This window comes from Branchiostoma floridae, chromosome 5 (genome assembly GCF_000003815.2).
Source record: "Branchiostoma floridae strain S238N-H82 chromosome 5, Bfl_VNyyK, whole genome shotgun sequence".
Lineage (NCBI taxonomy): Eukaryota > Metazoa > Chordata > Leptocardii > Amphioxiformes > Branchiostomatidae > Branchiostoma > Branchiostoma floridae.
Window position 1 is genome coordinate 14,140,455 of NC_049983.1, and position 6,000 is coordinate 14,146,454.

At 40.7% G+C, this 6,000-nt stretch overlaps 1 protein-coding gene across 1 annotated transcript in view; it reads left to right on the forward strand.

The window, feature by feature from the left end:
* LOC118416707 (sodium/nucleoside cotransporter 1-like) overlaps window positions 1-6,000 on the forward strand; it is a 42,398-nt gene that overhangs the window by 22,781 nt on the left and 13,617 nt on the right. The gene's annotated exons all lie outside the window — the stretch shown is intronic.

Consider the following 6,000-nt stretch of genomic DNA (forward strand, 5'->3'; position numbering starts at 1 on the left):
ATGACTCGAGAACGTGTTTACGGATCGACAAGATTTTTGGTATGTAGATAGAATGAGTGATGACTTACATAACCTGATACAAATTATGCAAATCAACAACGAATTTGCATAATTAATGCAGAAAGTTTATAAATCCACTGCATTCAATGATAGGACTTTCAAAATTGTCACATATGTAGCTGGGAAGGAGGGAAATGTTAACCCGGTTAGCATAGGCGGGGATGGAGTCACTTTCCTAACGATTGAAAGGAAACATACTGGTTAATGTGTACAAGGCAGTTCGCAACAAGGCCCCGCCCTACTTGCAGAATATGTTTAAATGAATTTCACCACCTGTACTACACAGACGGACACGGTATGCTACAAAGCAGCCGTCGGAATGGGACCCGTACATGTTGACAGTATCAAAGGTTCAGGTTCAGTCCTTCAGAGGTAGTCTGCAGTTCCAGGGCCTTGCGGTGTGAAATGAACTATCTCCCGAACAGAGAAAACCGACAAACACTGACAGCAAGAACGGACTGATGCAACAGTACTGTTAGCAGGACATTGGTACCTTTTCCCTAAGTTATGTGTGTAGTTGCCAATTACTGTATGTTACCTGTGACAGCAGGGATGTATGCAAAATAACCTGGGGAAAATATCATAAATTTGAATTTATCCAGTTCAAGGTCTGTTCGAAATTGGTGGAGAAGGGGTGCAGACTTTATTTCATTTTTTTTCCATTTTACCTTCAGTCCCACAGATCTGTCTGATACTCAAGCCCCCTTCACACGAGAGCACGTTATTCCTGTCAATTCCTGTCAATTCGTACTGTATTCTAAACATTCTTACTGCATTCCAGATATTCGTCCCCGTTCTTTTGGCTAGCTCGAAAGTTTTTGACATGTCAAAAACTGTCGAGGTGCATTCGAAGTGGAGAAATATCGAATGGCATTCCAAATGGATTCTAAGTGTTTTCTAACTATTCTAACTAGTTCGACCGCATCCTAACTGTAGTTCGACCGCATCCTACAGCATTCCAACATTATTTGAAACATTCTTATCTTATTCGATGGATAACCGAAACGGCAAGCCACTTCGAATCCTGCCCGAATGTGGCCAAAAGAGTATCTGGAATGCAGTACGAATTTCTAGAATGCACTACGAATTCCCAGGAATAGAAAAGAATTTCAATTCTGACGGCATTCTGGCTCATTCCTTCTCGTGTGACGGGGGATATAAAAACCACTCGGAATGGCCCCGAATGTGGCACGAATTTTGCAAATACTTCATTCCGGCTGGTTCTGCTTGATTCCTGCTAATTCGGTTTCAGTGTGAAGGCCCTATCACCCAAAACGGATGCGTACTTTAATAGAAAATACGATAGATGAGAAAATATGAGCGTGTTGACGGATCGTCATGAAGTGAAGACCTACATGAGATACTAATTATGCGAATCAACAGCTAATTTGCATAATTAATGAGAAAGTTCGATGTTCGGATTTGTTACGAATCCTGTGTCAGATCCGCCTTTATTAATATTGCCATAAATACGCATTTGCCAGGATTCGTGCAATGTTCAATGAAAGGCGGACCGATTCTCACGACCCTTCTATAATATTTGGTCCGCCGTGAGAATCGGTCCGCCCTTAAAGTCTTCCAAAATGAAGTGATCTATGTGATGAAGATGACTTTTATTAACATGGACATCTCTATGTGAGTCTTGACATTGCGATTCAAATTGTTTCAGAAGTGGTTGCGGGACGTTATTGCGCTTTTCTGAAAGGCGGACCAATTCTCACGACCCTTCTATAATATTTGGTCCGCCGTGAGAATTGGTTCACACTCAAAGTCTTCAGAATGGAGTGATCTATGTGATGATAATGACTTGTATTAAGTCGGGCATCTCTACGTGAGTCTTGACATTGCGATTAAAGTAGTTCCAGATTTGGATGCGGAATGTTACTGCGCTTTTCTGAAAGTCGGACCAATTCTCACGATCCTTCTACGAGGGGGTTCAAAAAGTAATGCAACAGGTCTTACAACAGGCTCATTTTTTCATGGAATGAGTTGAAATTTGGCACAAAGGTAAAGGCGTATATCATCTTGAGATTGAAATATCTCAATTTGTTTTTCAGATTTTTAGGAGCAACTTAGTTGATTTCAAGATGACCACACCCTTGAAAGCTTGTCAGAACATCAGTTCCTCTAGATCTGACCATCTTATAACTACTAAAGGAAACTAAAATTGTATCTGTATAATAGTGAGTGTCTCTTAAGGTTACATGCCGTTTTTCATTTCTGAACGCCCAATGGTTCGTCTTGTACAGCTGCTAGAATGGAGTGAGTTGCTACATTGCAGGCAATTTGAATAATAGCCAAATACGTGGTTTGTTGATTAAAGGGCTGTGTACACTGCTTTTTCATTAACTAAAAGATACTAAATTGGCACAAATATTAACTTTTTAAAGACCAAGAAGTGTGCGAATTCTGAGTCCTCTCAGTTGATGAATAGGTCGACTACGGAAATTTTAATCAGCTCACCCCTGATCAACGACCCTGACAACCGCCATCATATATTACTTCACCCCAGGAACGAAAAAATTAAAACTTCAAAAGAAAAAATAGACATGTGGCATGACGAGAAATGCAGCTTTACACATATGCAGTTTCACTTTCTTACAATAGACACAAGTGAGTCAATGACATTATCAATTACACGTTAACTACCAAGGGTGTGGTCGTCTTGAACTCGACTCAGTCACTTAAAAAAATCCTGACAAACAAATTGAGATATTTCAATCTTAAGGTGATAATATTATATGCCTATATCATTGTGCCAAATTTCAACTCATTCGATGAAAAAAATTAGCCTGTTGTAAGACCTGTTGCATTACTTTTTGAACCACCCTCGTATAACATTTGGCCCGCCGTGAAAGTTGGTGCCCCTCCCACTATCTTGCAAATGGAGGGAACTATGTGATGACCAGGGTCTTGTTAACTCGTGAGTCTTGGCATTAAGTTGGAACATGTTTCAGAAGTGTTGGCGGAACTATAGGGCAAAGTTGTCGAGCAAGTTGTCGAGCAATCGTGATTCGTGATTGGAAGATTCCCATTGAATGCAGGTATATCCATTAGGGTAATTCATTATTGGTTGCGCATTGTACGGTGCAATGGCCTAGTGGGAAGAGTGTTCGCCTTGCATTCGGAAGGTCGTGAGTTCGATCCCGGCCGAGTCATACCAAAGACTATAAAAATGGTACATGCTGCTTTCTCTGCTTAGCACTCAGTATTCGGGAAAAAGTATGGAAGTTGAACACACACCACTACCAGTGGACTAGCCCCCTGCTGTAGTGATTGCGTTGTGTGTGGCCCAGGGCTAACGAAACAGAGATGGGCACCGCCCTATGCGCCAGAAATGGGCACCGCCTTTGGCGCGGGAAGGGTTTAACTTTAACTAATTGTACGGATGGTGGGGAGTGCAGACAGAAAAGGGGAGGTATGGTAGAAAGGTAACAACTTAATATTACCCAACAACCTCTGCATGTATCCTGTTGCACACCCTTTGAAAGCTGAATCTTAAAATAGCCATTTACAAATAGTGCCCACCCCCACGGGCGAAAGAACTTCTAAATACTGCACGTTAGATATGTCAGACAGAACACATTTTATTTTATAATTGTCCCCTCTACGATCAAGGAAGCCAACAAATTCTATACTAATCTATCCAACTTTACATAAAACTACAGCTCTCCTCCGATCACAGAACCCACACATTACAGGAAAAGTGGGATCCTTCGTCTTCCACTGTCTCAGAAAAAGAAGTCAATAAGTTATATGTTAGAGTTATCGTCTAGAACAAAAAAGCTGCTTGCTATACTGTTTGCGCTCATACCTTCCGCCCCCTTTAAAGCCCCCTGAAATTTGTCATTGGGAGTTATACGAAAGGCTAAGACGCCTTTTCCCATAAATCGAACGGTCCCAACAAGGTATCACTCAAAATTGTTAAAATGTTCGCAGCTGAGTTTAGCGAAGTGTTAGCCCACATCTTTAATTCATCTTAAGAAGAAGGATGCGTTCCCACTCAATGGAAGCAAGCGTCTATAACACCTGTTTCTAACAAGACACCAGCCACTATTGAAACTTTGAGACCCATATCCTTAACTTCAATTTTCATTAAAACCTTTGAGTCCTATATCACTCAGTGGGTACTCCAGAATGTTGCCAGAGTGGTGGATACAAACCAGTTTGGTAACAGGAAAGGGATGTCTCATTATCTCACTAGCTTAAATAACTATACATTTCTTGGTGCCGAAATCCCTAGAGGTGTTCAAACAATCTTACTAACTGAATCTAGTAAGGCTTTCGATAGGATAAATCATACCAAGTTGATAGATAAAATGATTGCCTGTGGTGTACGGACGTTCATTATGCCATGGATCTTTAGTTTTCTTACCAAACGAAGTCAGTGTGTCCGATACCACAACAAATGCTCAGAAATTTCTTCTGGAGTGCCACAGGGCACTAAACTTGGTCCGGTTCTATTTTTGATATACATTAATGACGCTCTGAAAGACGATATCTTAAACCGATACAAATATGTTGATGTCTGTGCGCGAGAGTCGACTTTATAATGAAGCGTGCCTAATCCAATCCTCACTTGACCAACTCAATACCTGGGCGACTAGAAATGACATGATTTAAACAGCGAGAAATGTATTCTCATGACCTTTTCATTCATGAGGAACTGCCCTCCACCCCACAATATCTTACTTGCCGGAAAGTCCCTTAAGTATACAGAATCTGCTTGTATTCTAGGCCTTTGGTTATCTAGTAATCTAAGATGGGAAAACATGTAGATCGATGTTATAACCAAAAAGGCCAGCTCACGACTTTTCTGGCTAAAGAAACTAAAAAAAGTCCGGACTCCCTGTTCAAGACCTCTGTGATTTTTACCAAGGTTATATTCGCCCGACCCTTGAATATGCAGCTCCGGTCTGGCACTCAAATATCACAACGCAACAAGTATTGAAGATAGAACGTATACAGAAGCGAGCACTCAGAATAATCATTGGATCCCAGTATGTATGTGACAACAGCGCCCTTGACAAATTAGATATGCCGTCCTCGAGGAAAGAAGAGAAACCCTTAGCCTAAAATTCGCGAAGTCGCTACTCCACGACCCAACTTTCCGGCATTGGTTGCCTCCTACCCTCTTGCCAAAACAAATCGTTATAAAATGAGTCTAATTCCATATTTTGCAGCCCTAGTTAACAAACATTCGAGTTGACCACAAGTTGAAATCTTCCATCACCATTGTCAACTACTACTCTGTAGTAATAGCTATTTCAGTTATTACTCTGCAGTAATAGCTCATCTGTATTGTCTTACGGTGTTGATGTTAGTCTTATTACTATGCTTTTTATTTCTATTTTAAGTTTTAATGTACCTGTGTGTATATTCTAATTTCCTGAATATGTAATTCAGCGCGCTATGTATTGCGCTGCCATGTATTCAGCGATTGGTTGCAATCAATAAACTATCATTATTGTATGTCCGTCAATTTATCACTTGCAATAGCTTTTGGGCAGAAATTTGCAATGGATGTTGTCTGTCAACAAAATAACTCAAGGACGCCGGCTGGATGGATTGGTTCCATACTTAGTAGCGTGTTGGTGGGGTGTGACAAAAGCTGGAAATGATTAGATTTTGGGCCGCATAGCGGCTTCCCTTGGTACCGCAGCGGAACTTCCGGTTTTACAACTCGTGTTCTTAAAAAGCCAATAGATAGCTCTTGTGCTCAAAAAGAAGTGACGTACGGTTTGTTCCCCTAGCGGCTAGGTTTGGAATTGCAGATTTGCATAATGTCTGCAAAATTGCAAAATTGCTTGATTATGAATGGGAATTTTATACTTTGACATATGTAAGCTAATCAATGATGAACATCACCATGCATAAATTATGTAAATGTCTATTTCATAAATCTACAAAAGCTCTAGATATTTCATGGAGCAACTCTAT